This window comes from Manis javanica, chromosome 10 (genome assembly GCF_040802235.1).
Source record: "Manis javanica isolate MJ-LG chromosome 10, MJ_LKY, whole genome shotgun sequence".
NCBI lineage: Eukaryota > Metazoa > Chordata > Mammalia > Pholidota > Manidae > Manis > Manis javanica.
Genome location: NC_133165.1, coordinates 85,962,143 through 85,979,415, shown reverse-complemented (window position 1 = coordinate 85,979,415; position 17,273 = coordinate 85,962,143). Strand labels below are relative to the sequence as shown.

At 44.4% G+C, this 17,273-nt stretch overlaps 1 long non-coding RNA gene and 1 pseudogene across 1 annotated transcript in view; both read right to left on the bottom strand.

The window, feature by feature from the left end:
• Window positions 1–17,273, bottom strand: part of LOC118967233 (uncharacterized) — a 69,819-nt gene that overhangs the window by 7,951 nt on the left and 44,595 nt on the right. The window lies entirely within an intron of this gene.
• On the bottom strand, window positions 14,113–14,213 carry LOC118967323 (U6 spliceosomal RNA; annotated as a pseudogene).

Genomic DNA, 17,273 nt, shown 5'->3' with positions numbered 1-17,273 from the left:
AAGAAGATATTTGCAATTCCTAAAACTGTTAAAGCATTACCATCAACAATATAAGAGAAACTCCTGCAAATCAACAAGACCCCATAAAATGGGCAAAAGACATGAAGAGTCAATTCACAAAAAAGGAAGCCCAAGTGACTAAGAAGTATAGAAAGGAATGCTCACACTCACTGGTGATCACAGAAATGCATATTTAAATGACATAATAACTAATACCCATCAAGGCAGCAAAATTAGAAAAGTGTGTAATGCCAAGTGTTGGCAAGGATGTGGGGAAATAGGAACTCTTATGCAATTCCTGTAGAAGTATAAACCAGCATAGCCTTCTTGGCATTACTTAGTCAAAGTGGGTATACCAATACCATTTGATCTGGTGATACCGTTTCTGGATCCACATCTCAGAGAAATTCTCATACAAGTCCATAAAGGGACATGCATGAGGAAACTCAACACAGTGCTGCTTGTGGTAACAAGGAACCAAAGCCAACCATGGTGTCCATCCCTGGGGCAATGGATAAATAAAATGTGAATAGATATTTCAGAATACCATGCCATCCATCAAAAATAATGAACCAGATATACATGCAACAACACAGATAGATCTTAAAAATTCTGAATTGATTGGTAACAAGAGAATGAGGATTATAGCACAGTGTCTTTTATATTAACACAGAATGTATATTAGAGCTACTGTATGATCTGGCAATCCCACTTCTGGGTATATATCCAAAAGAACTGAAATTAGGATCCCAGAGAGAGATCTGCATTTCCATGTCTACTGCAACATTATTCACAACAGCCAAGATGTGGAAACAAGCTAAATGTCCATTGATAAACAAATGGATAAAGAAATGTGATATATATTATATATAATGTATATATAATATATAACGTATATAGTGGAATATTATTCAGCCATTAGTTGATTTTAATATTTAAAAAGAAGGAAATCCTTCTATTGGCAACAACATTAATGAAACTGGAGGACATTGTGCTAAATGAAATAAGTCAGATATGGAAGGAAAAATACTGCATGATACCATTTTTATGGGGAGTCTAAAATAGTCAAACTCATGGGCACCCAGAGTAGAATGAATGGTGGGTGCTGGAGGCTAGGAGGAAACAGGGAGGTGGCAGGCAAAGGGTACCAAGTTTCAGTCACACAGGATGAGTAACTCCTAGAGACCTATCGTACAGCGGAGAGCCTCTAGTGAGTGAACAACACTGTATTGTGTACTTAAAAACTGCTAAGAAGATAGACCTTAGGTCCAGTGTTCTTACCTCACATACACAACAATAATAGAATGCATACAATATTCAAAACAATACATATTCTTCATAAGGGTGTACATGTATTTAAGGACAATTAGCAAGCTCACTGGAGTGCCTATGGGGTGAGGGGAGCAGGTGGATGGAGATTGAAAAGGGGATTGGAGAAAAAGATAGAAAATAAAAGCCAGAACAGGGCCTTGCCACCTTGCACAGGCCAGTAATGACATGCTACCCCTCGTGATTACCCGAGGCCCACACAGGGGTGAAAGAAAACAAAACCAGCGACCCGCAGAGTTTGAGTCCTGACTCAGCCACTCACATGCTTGTGATCCTGGGCATGAAACAGCACAGAAAACAGCTTCCTCACCTTGAAATGGGGATAATCCATAAGGTGGATGACAGGAATCATGATCGTGTTGGGCAAAGGACCTGACCAGAATTGTTATTCAATAAATAATAATTACAATATCAGTGATAGTCTACTATCCTCACCGACAGTGTTCACAGCTTCAGTTTTGCTGAGCCATAGGCCCCCTTAGTGCCAACACATCTCATTTTGTTCTTCTCTGGAGCGAGAGGAGAGAAGGCTGTACCTCTTCCAGCCTGACCCTCTAAGAATCTCCTGACCTCATCTGGGCGACAGCTAAACAGGAGAGATTTGCAGGTCAAGATGGAAGCCTATGTTTGCATATATACATTGTAGATACATTCACATGTACATGTATATATGTGTACAGATGTGTATGTATAAATGTGTGTTTGTTTCAATTAGAAAAAGGCTCCTCATCCTGTACTCACAGGGTGGGGATCAATATCTTAGTTAAGTCTTTTGTGAAATGAAATTTATATTCACGCCCCACTGTTCCCTTAGTAACAATCTCTGGCAATCAGATCTGCTCTCTGGTGGAAATGGCCTTTGGAAAGCGCCTGCTCAGTGCACAGTTGCACAATCTTACCTTTGCCAGAAACTGTTTTTGATGTAGCTGGTATCTTTTCCAGAAAAAATTTTTTAACTACATTTAAGCAGACTTAACAAGGTCTTAAAATAGATATAAAGTGGTTTCACCCCACAAGGGGAATTCTTAAAATACTAAGGTACTGTTTTTAAGCCTAGTCAAGTACTTCAGAAAAACTAATTTACATTCCAAACAATTTCTATGCTAATCACAAATGATTCTTTCCCAACCACTAGGTAATATTTTATGTTACTGTATGTGCCTGAGATGAATATAATTCTTCCTTTCTTCCTTCCTTCCTTTCTTTCTCTCAACCATTATTCACTCAAACTTGCCTTTTGGCAATTCTTCCATATTTTCACTTTAATTGTATTTCAGCTGTAAATTTGAGAATCTGATCCTATAGTATTGAGGTAAAAACATAAAAACAGATTGATCACAGTTGTCTATATGAGATGGTTGTGACTCTCAGATTTCCACTGTTGTTGCCTTTGACTTTACAGGAAATGGGAGCCCCAGGATGCTCTCAACTGCCGGACAGCAAACCTGTACACTCACCGGCACCCACTTCTCTCCCTCCCAGGGTCCCTTTCTGGTTCCTCACTCTTAATGATACTTCACTCCTCTGAATTAATCCTCAATTTTCCCTTCTCTATAGTCCTTCCCACCAGCGTGTGAACTTGCTGCAAACAAAAAATTCTCAACTCCACCCCTTCCGGCCGCCCCAGTCTTTCTCGACAACCCCTCCCGTCATGGGTACATTTATTGGAAAAGTCCCTGCTTCTTCACCTCCCACTCACTCTTCAGCCCACTACCTTCTGGCTCTGCCATGGAAACTGGTTTCGTGGAGGCTACTGCTGGCCTCCTTGTTGCAAAATCCCCTGACCCCTTATCACTCCTTCCCTATTTAACTGGACCTCTAGCGGCAACATTCGACCGCTGACCACTCCCACCTCTTGGCTTCCCGCCCTGCGCTGCTGGTCTCCCTCCTGCCTCTCCGGGGCTTCATCCTCAGACTTCGTGAAAGGCCTCTCTTCTTGGCCTCTCCCGTAAATGCTAGATTCCTAGCATTCTGTCTGAGGTCCTCATCTACATGTACCTTCTGGGTGAGAGCATCACAGCTTGGCCTCAAGTGCTCTCTGCTGACTTTCAAATCTGTGTCTGCAGCCCACACCTCCTCCTGAGTGCTAGACCTCCAGACCCAGCTGCTTCTGGACAGCTCCTTGGATGTCTCCCAGACATCTCAGATTCATAATGTCCAAAACGGAACGTCGTTATCTGTCACCCCAAACCTGCTCTGTCTCTGATGTTCAGAGAATAGTATTACTATCCAGGCAAACACATGAGATTTGTTCACGACTTTCTTCTCCCTATTACCCACCCCCCACCCCCTGATCAATCAGTCAATCAATCACAGTCTTTTACATTCCACTTCCTAATTCCCTTCCCACATCTGTCCACCTCTCTCCATTCCTATCCTGGTCCCAGCAACTTTTATTTAGTTTAGGTCAGTGGGACCTCCTCCTGCCCTCCTGCATCCATCTAGGCCCTACATTTCATCCTTCACCCTGAAGCTGGAGAATGTCCTCTAAAATTCAAATGGAAATTCCATAATGCTCTCCGCTGAATGTCACTGTCCACAGGTTAAAGTCCAAACTCCTTACAAATAGGCCCTTATTGCTCGATCTGACCTGGCCCACTGCCCTCCTCCCTCTTCATGTTCTATCCAACACTGGACTTTTTCCTTCCAGCTCCTGAGACCCATAGTTCCTTCTGGCCCCTGGGCCTTTGCACATACTGTTCCCTCTGTCCAGGACACTCTTAGTCTGACTAACTTGCATTTACAAGTAAATGTGTGTGGTAGTGTGATGGAGTGGACTTCAGGGAGGCAGACCTGGGTTTGAATTCCAGCTGTGTATTTGTGACCTGAGGCCTGTCAATTAACTTCTCTGAGCCTTGGTACCCTCCTTCCTGTAGAAAGAGGAATAATAAGGCCTGCTACATCCAGCATATGTTGATTCTTCTTTTCAACTACCTGGCCCACCTCCACCTATTCACTCTCACAGATTTTTTCTGGGAATTGCCCCTACTTCCCTATTTGTATAGGAATAGTAGTGGCTCCTGGCAGCCATGTTTGTACGACATGATGAAGCCCATTCCCCACAGATAACTGGGCCAGAGGTTGGCACCTGGCCCAAGCTAGAGTGTCAGCACCTACCTCCTGAATGAGGAGTTGGGACCCACAGAGAATCACACCTGGAGTCTTTCCTGTGCAGCTAGCCTGAGCATAGACCCAGTGGCTTTTAGGAACCATATGTTCCTGTGTGGATGGGAAGCAGAGAAAGCTTATCTGCTTCAAAGAAGAAGGAAGTAGATGCTCAGATGAAGCAAAGAGGAAGAGAGGGTAGAACCAGAGAACGAGTCCTGTACGTTGGCATCCTGTTTCCCGGGACTGACTGAGGGCAGCCGCACTGAGCCGGGGAGAAACCCCTGCCTCCTGAAACTGAAAAAGAGAAAACATTTTTTTCTTAAATAGCTCGACTGGATTTCTATTACTTGGAACCCACCGAGTCCTAAGTAATTTACCTATCTTACAGAGTTACTGTGAAAGTTAGAAATGAGGTATGTTTACCTACAGTAGGTATTCAATAGATAACAACAGTAATATTATCTTTTAATACATTCAATAGATGAATGAGATGGGGGCTGAGGAAGGGATGTCAGAACTCTCTACACCTATCTCCCCAGAATAGTTTCAGAGATAGGGCCCAATGCTTAGTGCTCCTTCATCCCATGAGGATTTTTCTTTAATTGAAAAAGCAAAGTATCATATTTGGTAATTTTGAGAGAAAGGAGAAAAATTACACATAATCTTGCCCCACCAAACTGAAGCAAATATTTTCACTGCTTACATACCTCACATACTTATGATCATGGTGCACATTCCATGTCGTGTCCAGTATTTTTCACTTAACATATCATAAATATTCTAATATTTCTCCACAGACTTCATAATTATTTTAATGATTGCATAATATTTAATATAGTGTGTTACATATTTTATTTGGCCATCCATATATATATATATATCATGCTGCCATGTGTATCTTTGTGGATAAGTCTATTTTAAATTAGCTTCTGTTGACTGTTTTGATTACAAAAGTAATGTACATTCATCTTTGAAAATGTTGATGATATAGATAATCAAGAGGAAAATATTTGTAATTTCATCACCCAGTGATAACTCTGGTAAACATTTTGATAAATATTCTTCCACCCCTTTTAATGCATAATTTAAAAATAAATATTAATTATACATATTTTATAACCTGTTTTTCCGTACTTCAGCTGTATATTATGAACATCTTTTTGTGTCATTAAATACATTTCTACAACCCCTTTTATAGATGTACCTTACATGAACAATTATTTATTTTTGAAAATTCATTTGCCACTGACATTTTACTGTTTCAGCTGCAATTGTGATGACACTCCCGAGTCAAATCTTTACACAGGTGTCTGATTGTGTTTTTCTTTACGAAGAATTTTTACAACTGGAGTTGTAGGTCAAGAAGATAATTTCTAGGAGTGGAATTATAAGGTTCAACTTTAGATATTCTTTAATGCTCTTGATATGCTGCTATTTTGTTCTTGAAGAAAAGGTTGTCTTAATTTTCAAGAGTGTAATTTTAGTTGGGGAGAGAGGATAGTGTTTTGGGGTCCTTGCAGAATCACCTCCCAGAGGGGAGACAGATGGGGTGCACTCAGTTGTGGGGACCAGCTCTTGACCCTCTTCCCTCTCCGCCTGCACTCTCCAGGGCAAACTTCCATCCAGTCTCAGGCATTTTGGGGGTAATGGCAAAGATCAAAAGACTTGGGATCCAGGTGCTAATCCCACAGCTAGTTTCCTGGCTAATAACTCAGACAAGCCACTTAGGTGTTCTGAGGCCTCAGTTTCCCCACATGTTAGGTGAGGCTAATCATAATTACTCCTGAGTCAAGTAGTTTGTCTTGGAGGTGAAGAGTAATGCATCAATTATAAATCCCTCTTCTAAGGATTCAGACGCATTTGTTCAGCCCCACAGGGAGACAGTGGCATTCAGTACTGGCCTCCATCTCTTACGAGATGTTGGAGACACGATGGCAGTGCTGAATCGTGGGCTTTCACCCACCAGGCCAGCAGGGAAGCAGAGTTCACCCATAAACTCCTCCCTCTGGCCCCATACCATCTGGGTCTATGCCAGGGGCCCAGAATGGTGGCCAGCCTACTATTGTGGTGGCTGCAACAGCAGTGATGGGATTCCTTGGTTTAATCCACAACTGCTTCCTCCCCAAAGCCCAGGCAGCCCTTGTAGGTTCTCATGACAACAGCACACCCCAGAAGGGGATAAACCAGATTTTACTGCAAGAAAATCTAGCCAGAAGCCACAGGCAGGGCAAGTTGAGACAGGGGCTCTGTAGTGGAGCTGGGTCCTGAAAGAGAGAGCACAGAGGTGTGATTGCAGGTTCTGGGCTAGGTGGTCTGGAGAACAATACCTGACATGTCTTGAGCACTTACTATGGCCAGACACCATTAAACGCACTGTATATTTATCGACTCATTTGATCCTACGACTAACCTATAAGGTAAGACCATTATTATCCCTGGTTTACAGGTGAGGAGACCTGTACTTTGAGGTTAAAAACTGGCAGTCTGATTTCAGTCTCTGCATCATGGACCTCTAAGAAGTCATAACTCTCCTGTCAACACAGCCTTTGGCAATAGACAAAGGACAGATTCATTCTTACCTCACAAAAATTTTGCAAGATAAAGATCATTACTCCCATTACAGATTAGGAACTGAAACATCAGAGAGAGTAAGCATGGGGCCCTAAATCTACAGTTAGTAAGTAAAAGAGCTGGGATTTGAACACAAATTTGTCTGAATGCAAAGCCCCAGGTCTTTCTTCTTCTCAGATACCTGAAAATAGATCTGGGCCTTCATGATTTCACATGTTGCATTTGCCCGTAAGCCGGGAAGGCAGGTCATGATTGCTCGGTATAGCTTTAGGGGTGTGTGCAGGGTGTGTTTCTGTGCCTTTAGCTCTGTGCCAACCTTTTCCCAGCACACACACACATGCGCGTGTGCACATATGCACCCATGCGCGTGCATGCACACAGGCCCTGGCAGGCTGATGTTGCCCTTTTCCCAGCCAGGAATGGTCCCACCTACTCACAGCAGGCTTCCCAGGTGGGTGAGCCTGCCCACACCTGCTTTCCTCACCTGGGAGAGGCTGCTTGAAGGCATATCTCCTCACCCCAACTCATTCTGAATAAGCAAGCTGGGGCTTCCTAAGGGAGAGAGAAATTTCCAGAGGTCTGTGAGACCACTGGGACTTTTGGGGATTTTTTCTTAAACAGAATGGGAACAATAAACTTCAGAGCTTGGAGCCTAGGCTGCTTAAAATAGGGAAGACTCTGTCATCTCTCAAGGACACTGTCCCTATTGTTTCTTCCAGTGTCCATTTTTTACTTCATATATTTAATTACCTGTCCCTTGATTTGATTATTTTCTAGATGGTGGCCTTTGATTTTTAAAAGTCCTACAATGCCTGCAGTAAGTACAGTGGCCTTTTGTCTAACTATCTGTCATTCTGCCTCATCTCTGATAGACTATTTCATATTTTCAACTGGGAGCTTACCTCTAAAGGTCTTGAAGTAAAATCATGATATTTGCATAAGATCAGTCACTGCATAGATATTGATCCCATGCATTTCCCCTGAAGGGTGGTGTATACATAGGAAACTAAAGACACACTTAGACCCACTCCCTCCCACCTCTGCAGAGTCAAGGGAGGAAACAGAAGCTTCAAGTCCTGCCAAATTCCATCTCAGATGGGGGGCTAGATAAGGGGCAGAGACCTGAAGACCTATCTTTCAGCAAGAAACTTCTACATACTTTCCTACTAGAAGGAGAGTTAAGGTTCTCTCCCCAACTCAACCTACGTGCCTCCATCCCAGTCCGCTCAGGAGCACCCACAGTGCATCTTGGGGGATGACTTGATGACCATCCTAAAAGGCCTGGATGCCCCAGCTTTCTCCAGCAGCAGCAGACCCTGCATGCCTAGGCATAAGCCCCATTTCTGTTCCATGTCACACTGCCAGGGATTGGAGTAGAAGGTTTAACAAACGCCAGCCAGCTCCCACTTTCTCCCTCAGGTAGAAACTAGCCATGAAGCTTTTCTTTAGAAGGCCCAGATATTCATCCACAAAACAGCTCCACTTCAAAGTGGAGCGGGCAATGGGGAGAGAGGCTGCAGAGTCAGGGAGAGGGAGAGTGAGGCAGTGAGGGAGCGGGGGCTGCTGGGAGAGAGGGAGAGGGGGCTGTGGCCCAAGTATGTCGCTATTATGTTTGTTTTGCCCTCCTGTGGGGATGGAGGGGGAGGGCATCCCTGCTGCCTTGGTATTGAACTCTCGTGCTTGCCCGGGTGGGCATTGAGTAAGTGCCCACTAGAGTTGGTGGTTATGTTGATGAGATGGCAGCTCAGCACTCAGTCTGTGAAGTCCAGACTTCTGTCTCTCCCACCCCCTGGGAATTTCATAAATAAATCCCTGGACCTCTTCCAAGAAGAATTTCAAGGCTTCTCTGTGTGTGTGTGTTTCCAGAAACACAACAATTTTACATGCCGCCTGGTGTGCAAACTCCCAAGCAATTTGTGGGGAGGCATGAGGGCCGGGCACTGGAAGGATAAGGTGGAGGCCCCACCGGGTCGGGCTGGGCCGGGCTGGGCCAGGAAGCCAGCAGTTAGCAGGGCAGTTGGAGCGAGGCTCTGCAGCTGGCTCTGTTACCCGGCCTCCCAGACGCCCATCGGCCCCAGGCTCAGGTTGCTCGGCCCCCTCCCCCACCCTTGGGCTTTGCCAGTATTCTCCACCAGGTTTTCGCAAAGTGCTGGGGTCTTAAAATAGCACACAGACACACACACACTCAGATGATAGTGTCAAGTCCTGTACCACAGAATGATCAAAAAGGAGGGAGAGTGGAGGATGCACTGAGGACTCTGGAGATCCCCCTGAGCAGAGGGTGCGTGAGTGTGAGTCCATGCAGGAGACAGGGCCTGGGGGACGGGGAGGAGAAAGCATGACAGAACCCGTGTCTGGGTGTGTGATGTGACACAGTTGAGAGTCACACATGGGATGTGTGTGTGTGTGTGTGTGTGTGTGTGTGTGTGTGTGTGTGTGAGTGTCTGATATGAAACTAGAGGCCATGTTGGCGGGACCAGTCGGGTAAGGGGAATTTGGACGTCCCTTCTGGACTGTAAACTCTTGTAGGGTAAGAACTAAGAATCATGTTAATCATTCCCAAGGCCTAGCCTGGTGCCTGACATACAGACATTGAATACGTATTCCCAAGATAAATAAATGATAGATAGATGTGTGAATTGGATAGAATATAAAATCTACCAATAAAGATAGCCCAACTTCAGACGGCAAAATTAGAAATGGGCTAAGTTAGAAGATTTAATCACTAAGTAAGTTTTTACTGAACATCCGGTGGGAAATGGAAGTGGTAGGGTTTATGGTATGTCTGGGGAAGGAAAGACAAACAGTGGGGAAGGCTTCCTGGAGGAGTCAGGCTGTGAGCTTGTTCTGCAGGATGCTAGAATTCCTTGACCTGGTGTTCTAATCAGGGCTTCTAGGCTACAAGGACCAACACACTCAAACCAGCAGAAGTGAAAAGGGAATTTCCTGGAAAGATACATGGTAATCTCAGGGAAACTGTAATAGAAAATCCAGCCAGAGCTCATGGGATCTGAGAAGACCCTGGGCTGGGTATATGTTGAGGACAACTTAACAGTCAGAATGGGTGAGGCTGGAGGGTGTATGTGCAAACCCACACCCTGCCCAGGCACACCTCGGCAGTCTCTCCCTCCTGCCTCGCTGGTATGCCACATGGCTCAGGGTAACTTCCAGGCGCTGCTCCGTACTTCCTTCCACCATCTAAACTCAGTTTCTATGGCTCTCAAGCTAAATGCTCATGAGAGAGAAGCTGAAGAGCCAGCCCAGTCTATTTATTGCTTTACCTTGGTGCAGATGCCCAGCACTGGTGCAGTCATGTGTGGCCATGGGGCAGACCATGTACTCACCGAGCAGAAAGGAAGGTAGGCAGGTGAGAGCCATAGGCTCCTGGAGCAGGGGCTGTCCAGGCAGGGGAAAGACTATGAGTGAGGACTCCCATGGGGTGGTTGCAAAGATTCAATAGTCCACATAAAGCTTTTAGCAGAGTAAACAGTCAGTGTCTGTTTGCTATTTTTACATGTAGGGAAAGTTAAGTCTGAATGGACGTTAAGTTCTCGTGATGTAGTGGTCTTAACTCCAAGTTTTGGTTCTGTCCTGGACAAGTCACTTACTTTCTCTGGACCTCAGTTTCTCCATCGGTGAAACAAAGGGGTCAGAATAATTTCTAAAATCCCCTCCCAATTTAGAAATGCCATGTATTTGGCTTGGTGTTATGGGCAACAGGGAGCCCATGTATTCTCAAGAAGGCAGGTGACAAAATGAAAGGGGCTTTCTCAGAACACAGGTAGGCAGCGGTGTACCTGGTCATGGCAGGGGTGCTGCCAGGAGGTAGGGAGGTTGCAGCATGAACAGTACCAGAGAGGTGTGATAAGAGGCTCTGGACTGGGACCTGACCAAGAGCTTGGAGAAGAGGAAGACCAGATAGGTAAAAGCTCAGAGGTCCACAGCAAAAGGAGAATGACTAGGAAGGCCATCCTGCCTGGTCACCAGGCGTGCCTGGCTAGAAACCGAAGAATGAATCATCAAGGCTGAGGGCACAAGACCTGTTTACTAAGAAAGCACTGAGGTGGAATGAGGTCAGCGTGAAGGTTAAAGAAACCTAAAATCATGCAATGGCCTCTGGAGCAGAAAGTGAGTGAGAAAAGCCTGGGGAGGGTTTTCTTCAAGAACACCACAGCTCAGCACTCAGCACTGTGCCATGGGGCCTCTGGGCACAGACTGCATGCTGCTGACTCTGACTGGGGCCCTCAGGCTTCCCAGGCCCATCAGCCTTCCATCCTCATCCATCAACCCTACCACCCATTCCCCACTCCTGCAGCCTCCAAAATCCCCTCTTCTGCTCTCACCCTGGGTGACTGAGAATTTCCAGATGAAACTGTACCATCAGAGACTTGTTATGACCTCAACTTTATGTTCTGCAGTCCTAGCTGGGCCCCAGTGCCACCCTGGCAACCCCTCTTCTCATTTCTATGAACCTGGACACCACTCCCATTCTCCAAAGTGGCATATACAAATTCTCACCACTCTTTTTTTTTTGTGTGTGTGTGTGTGTTATCATTAACCTACAATTACATGAAGAACATTATGTTTACTAGGCTCTCCCCTTCACCAAGCCCCCCTGACAAACCCCATTACGGTCACTGTCCATCAGCATAGTAAGATGTTGTAGAATCACTACTTGTCTTCTCTGTGTTGCACAGCCCTCCCCTTTCCCCCACCCCCCACATTATACATGCTAATCATAATACCCCCTTTCTTCTTAACTGCCCTTATGCCTCCCTACCCTCCCATTCTCCCCAGTCCCTTTCCCTTCAGTAACTGTTAGTCCCTTCTTGGGTTCTGTGATTCTGCTGCCTTTTTGTTCCTTCAGTTTTTCTTTGTTCTTACACTCCACATATGAGTGAAATCATTTGGTATTTGTCTTTCTCCACTTGGCTTATTTCACTGAGCATAATACCCTCTAGCTCCATCCATGTTGTTGCAAATTGTTGGATTTGTTTTCTTCTTATGGCTGAATAATATTCCATTGTGTATATGTACCACATCTTCTTTATCCATTCATCTACTGATGGACACTTAGGTTGCTTCCATTTCTTGGCTATTGTAAATAGTGCTGCAATAAACATAGGGGTGCATCTGTCTTTTTCAAACTGGGCTGCTGCATTCTTAGGGTAAATTCCTAGAAGTGGAATTCCTGGGTCAAATGGTAGGTCTATTTTGAGCATTTTGAGGAACCTCCATACTGCTTTCCACAATGGTTGAACTAATTTGCATTCCCACCAGCAGTGTAGGAAGGTTCCCCTTTCTCCACAACCTCGCCAACATTTGTTGTTGTTTGTCTTTTGGTTGGTAGCCATCCTTACTGGTGTGAGGTGATATCTCATTGTGGTTTTAATTTGCATTTCTCTGATAACTAGCGATGTGGAGCATCTTTTCATGTGTCTGTTGGCCATCTGAATTTCTTCTTTGGAGAACTGTCTATTCAGCTCCTCTGCCCGTTTTTTAATTGGATTATTTGCTTTTTGTTTGTTGAGGTGCGTGAGCTCTTTATATATTTTGGACGTCAAGCCTTTATCGGATCTGTCATTTATGAATATATTCTCCCATACTGTAGGATACCTTTTTGTTCTATTGATGATGTCCTTTGCTGTACAGAAGCTTTTCAGCTTGATATAGTTCCACCTGTTCATTTTTGCTTTTGTTTTCCTTGCCTGGGGAGATATGTTCATGAAGAAGTTGCTAATGTTTATGTCCAAGAGATTTTTGCCTATGTTTTTTTCTAAGAGTTTCATGGTCTCATGACTTACATTCAGGTTCTCACCACTCTTTTTAAGCACACTGGCCATCATATGCCAGCTTGCCTCCTGAGCAGACTGTACCAAAGCAGGGGGCCAAGGCTGCAACTGGACTGAGAACACCAAGGTGACCCTTTCATGCTTATAAGCTTTCTTTGCTTACCTCCTTCCTCTAGCAGAAGCTAATATTCTCCTCCAGGCCAAAGCTCCTCCCTATACCTCTGGATCTTGATTCTGTTCTCCCCATTCGCCCTGGGTTCTGGCTCCATTACTTACCCCTTTTTCTTCCTGTATCTTTACACTCCTCTTGGTTCCTTTATTGCAGTCTAAGGTGCAATCTTCCCCTTCTTACCAAAGCAACAAAACACAGCAAACACCCTGTGACCACGTGTCTCTTCCTGGAAATCCTTTTTTTTCTCTCTGTCTTGTCCAATCTGGAAATTTGTATTTTTAAAATGAGTTCTGTAGGCCATTCACATTTATTGTGATTATGGATGTATTTGAATTTATCTTCACCATCTTACTTTGTGTTATTTATACCACCTTGATTTATCCTTTTTCTTCCTTTCTTGCCTCCTTTTGGATTATTTTTCTCATTCTATTTCCTTCCCTCTCTTCACCTGGAAGTTATATAGTCTATTTCTCTTCTATTAGTGAAAAGCTGACAATTAATAAAGAATGCATGAATTCATACATAGATTATGCATTTTTTAACTTAGCCCTTATATTTTAAGGAACATTTCCTATGAATACAGTAGCCCCCTTTTCTGCAGTTTCACTTTCCTTGGTTTCAGTTATCCTTGGTCACCTGCGGTCTGGAAGCAGATGACCCTTCCTCCTGACATACTGTCAAAAGGTCAGTAGCAGATTGATGCTACATCACAGTGTTTACATCATTCACTTCACATCACCACATTGCGTAGGCATTTTCAATTCATCGCAAGAAGGGTGAGTGCCATACAGTAAAATATTTTGGGAGAGAAAGAGACCACCCTCACCTAACTTTTATTATAGCATATTGCTTTAATTGCTCTATTTTATTATTAGTTACTGTTGTTAATCTCTTCCTATACCTAGCTTACAAATTGAATTTTATCATAGGCATATACATAGAGGAAAAAACATAGCATTTATAGGGTTCTATACTATCTATGGTTTCACACATCCTTTGGGGAAATTGGAACCATGGATAAGGAGCAACAACTGTATACAATGCTAATTGGACTGTTATTTTTCTCTCAGCCATGTTTTTGGATTTTTGACCACATACATTCTCTCCATATGTTTAAATACATAGAACATATATAATTTTTAATATCTACAAAATATATTTGTAATATGAAATGTACAGGGACCATGCTAATCTTCTCTGCATCACTCCAATCATAGTGTATGTGCTGCCAAAGCAAACACTATATATGTTCTATTTCTTGGAATTTTGTCTGTAAGGATTCCTTATAGCCTGAGTTGAAGCAGGCTTCCTCTAGAAATGATCTGCTCTTCTTCCAGGTACTGCTAGGGGGTACTACCAGCCCAGAAACCCTTGAATCTAAATGGCATATAGCTTTTCAGACCATCCAGATCGGGTGAATTTGGCATGTAATTAAATCACGCAGGCCAAGCTTGTGGTTAGAAATTCTCAGGGAAGATTTGACCCCATTCTCACTCAGAGCCAAGGTTCAAGTCAGGTACTTTTCCTTGCAGTCTCTCCTGGAGGAGTCAGTTATTTCTAGTTCATCCTTCAACCATGTATTATTACCCTTGTAGGTCACGGCTTTTTTGCAGAGAGGCCTTATTAGATCCCTGTTTTGGGTAGTCCTAGGCTTGGTCTCCTATCTCTGATCTCCTGCTCAACTTCAAAAACCTAAGTTCAACTTAACTTGGTATGCAAATACTTGCAAGGTGAAAGCCAGCTTTGGTGCTTTGCTTGCCTCTCTTTGTCCTTAGTTTTTGACTTGGGTATTCTTCATTTTCTTGATGGTTTACTGAGCATTTTGAATTATTTCTTCAACAGAAGGTTTGCTCAGGGAACCTGGTCCACCAATGAAGGATATCCAAATCTTCCCCTCCCATCACAGCCAAGTTCTTTTAAAGCATACATGACACTTGGCATTTCTAAGCCTTCACCTCCCATTCACTTGCAGCTCCCTGAAGTTGGGCCTTTACCCCATCTTTCACTGACCCTGTTCAGATAAACGTCACCAATGGGTTTTATGTTATCAAATCCTACATATTCTTTGTTCCTAATTTAACGTGGCCCCTTACTGAGCTCTTAAAACTCTTTCCTGCCTTGGTTTCCAGGATTCTATTATTTCCAGGTTCGTTTCCTATTTCTGACTGTTCTTACCTGTCTCCTCTTTACTGACAGCATTGCTGTGCTTCCAGAATTCTCTCATACCCCTGAGGTGTTTGAACAACTATGATATTCTGCTGACTTCCAAATCCATATCTCCATGGCTCCAGGTACCTACAGGAGGCTCTTCAAACTCAGTATGGCTGATGGGAAGCTCATTATCTTTTTCCCAAACCTGCTCTTGCTAATCTGCTGAATGGAGCCACCAAACAGCCAGCCAACCAAGTCAGATTATCTTGGAATCTTTGGGGGGTGGGTAATCCTCATTTCCTCCTCACTTACCACATCCAATCAATCTTGTAGTTTCTATCTCCTTAAATCCCTTAAATCTATTTCCTTTCCCATCTGCTTTGCTGCTGCCTACCGTCAGGCCCTCTTCCTATCTTGTCTAGGTAACTGGAATTGCTTCCTCTTTGGCCTCCTTACCACCAGTCTTGCCTTCCTCCAACCATCTGCACAACGTTCAAGCAAGTCTATTTGATTAGCAAAGTGGTCTTTCTGAAACACAAATATGATTGCTTTACCCCTCCTACTTAGAATTCTTCCAAGGAAACTGGAGAAATGTATACTTCCAAGTGTACTCCTGCATGTCTCTATTTCCTCCATTACCCTTCCACTCCACCACCAGCCCCCTCCACTCTGCCCCCTCTGGGTGTGTTGCCATGCTGCTCACGCTTCCTCTAAATGTCAGGCCATTTCACCCCAGTGTCTTGCTCATACTGCTCCCTCTGCCAGGAACAATCTCCTGCCTTCGCTTGCCCCACCTAAGGCTGTCTATCTAGGGAACACTCTTTGAGCTTCCAAGTGTCAGCTGGAGCATGACTTCTTCATGAACCCTTTCCTTGTTGCTGCAGAACTGAATCATCCAGGCCCTTCTGAGTGCCCTCACAGAACCCTTTACAGGTGTGTGTTACAGCCTGTATAAGGCAGTGATGCTTTTGAAAACAATGCTCCCTTAGGTTGTAAGTTTCATGAGGGCAAAGACCATGACTTATCCACATTTATATGTTGTGCCTGATATTCTGTAGGTGCTCAATACCTGCTTGTAGAATGAAGATGAGTTACTGCCTTCTTGGGATTAAGGACTCTGCTGCTCGCCAATGCAAATTATGCTGAATCCCCTAGGAAGTGGGGTGTCTTGGTATCAAGATGGCAGCCACAACACCAGGTGATTTACAGTGGAGCTGGAGAGAGACTTTTTCCTGGAGGAGTGAAATCTGGCAGCTCATGACAAAGGGACCCAGCAGGACATATAAACAGTACATGGACTGTGATGTGGGTCCAGTCTGAAGGTTACAGGGGCTTACAGAGACAGACACTGCTGAGGCCCTTAGGGATGGCAGGAGAGCCCGACTGAGGAGGGAGCACAGGCAGATGGGGCAGTGTCTGTGCAGCTGGGGACCTAAAAGGGAAGGCAGACACATCACCGAGGCAAGCTCTCACGGGAGGACATGCTCCCAACTCTCAGAAGTAGGGTGCGAGGGACTAACAACCCCTCCCCCACCCCATCAAGACTAATTGCCCACCTGCACCTGGCTCTTGAAGACCATCCCTGGAAAAGCAGGAGATGCTACAATGTTGAAGAAACCCAGGACCAGTAGGCTGTGGTATCAACACTTAATCATATGGGGGCTTGAGTAAGTGGCTTGCCTTCCTGGGTCCTCAGTTGCCTCACCTGTAAATTGTGTACACCCTGACAGGGCTCAACCACTTCACAGGATTGTATTCAAAGGTCAAATCATCATCGTAATAATAGCTGTTCTTTTGACATCACTTCCTATGTGTCAGAGACTCTGTAAGTCCTTTACATAAAATATCTTCATCCTTCCTCACGACACGTCAGGAGATAGAACTATTACCAGCTCCATTTTACAGATGAGTGAATCGAGGTTTAGGGAGGTAAGATATATGCCCCAAAATCAAATGCTATCAAGGGAGCTTATGGAGCTGGCATTTGGCCTGCGGACACAGTGTTCTGGTTCCCTGAGCTGTATATTCAGGTATGTGGCTAACCTTGCAGTTTAGGAATAAAGCAACCACAGGTCCCCTCTGGGATTCCTGGCCTTGCAGCCAGTAGCAGCACCTAGCAAGGTTTAGGGAAGAAGAGTTCCTTCCCCTTG